Below are 1,138 nucleotides of genomic sequence, written 5' to 3' on the forward strand. Positions count from 1 at the left end.
TTGCTATAATTTTTGCTCTTTGTAACAGTATCTTGGTGTACATACATTTTTGGAATGTTGTACCTTTGTCAGCACACATGTACTTCATAATAAACAATAATGCCAAATTAAGTACAGTTAAGTAGTCTCAGTACAGCAGTGTCATTTACATGTGTTGTCAGTATATTCGTTCCAGATTTATTCTGTCCTGCAAAAAGTATCTGAGTGGGAGAAGACCTAAGTGAGACTTATGTTGTTCTACAAGAGGTATCCGGATATGCAGTCTTAGTTGGGACAGTGAGAAAAATCCTAAACGATACTCTACCTGTCCTGCAAAATTTATCCGGATATGTAATGATACTGCGGGGAGTGAGAGCGCTACTGATACTGCGGGGACTGAGAGGGCTACTAATTTTCATCATCCTTACGTGATGCTGCTCTTACGCGAGGTAGACTTTCATTTGTCAGTAATTATCCTTATCTGTCAATGTGTTGGTATTACTAGCACCAACTGTACAAATTTAATATCTATCCTGAGAGGGGTACCATTAGTATCAACTGAACAACAATAATAGATGTTGGTATTACTAGCACCAACTGTACAAATTTAATATCTATCCTGAGAGGGGTACCATTAGTATCAACTGAACAACAATAATAGATGTTGGTATTACTAGCACCAACTGTACAAATTCAATATCTGTCCTCAGAGGGGCTACCATTAGTATCAGCTGAACAATAGTAATAGATGTTGGTATTACTAGCACAACTGTACAAATTCAATATATATCTTGAGAGGGGTACCATTAGTATCAACTGAACAATAATAATAGATGTTGGTATTACTAGCACCAACTGTACAAATTCAATACCTATCTTGAGAGGGGTACCATTAATATCAACTGAACAACAATAATAGATGTTGGTAATCCTAGCACCAACTGTACAAATTCAATATCTATCTTGAGAGGGGTACTATCAGTATCAGCTGAACAATAGTAACAGATGTTGGTATTACTAGCACCAACTGTACAAATTCAATATCTATCTTGAGGGGGGGGGTACCATTTGTATCAATTGAACAACAATAATAGATGTTGGTATTACTAGCATCAACTGTACAAATTCAATATCTATCTTGAGGGGGGGGTACCATTTG

The sequence above is a fragment of the Limulus polyphemus genome, unplaced genomic scaffold, assembly GCF_000517525.1.
Source record: "Limulus polyphemus unplaced genomic scaffold, Limulus_polyphemus-2.1.2 Scaffold94, whole genome shotgun sequence".
NCBI classification, from domain to species: Eukaryota; Metazoa; Arthropoda; class Merostomata; order Xiphosura; family Limulidae; genus Limulus; species Limulus polyphemus.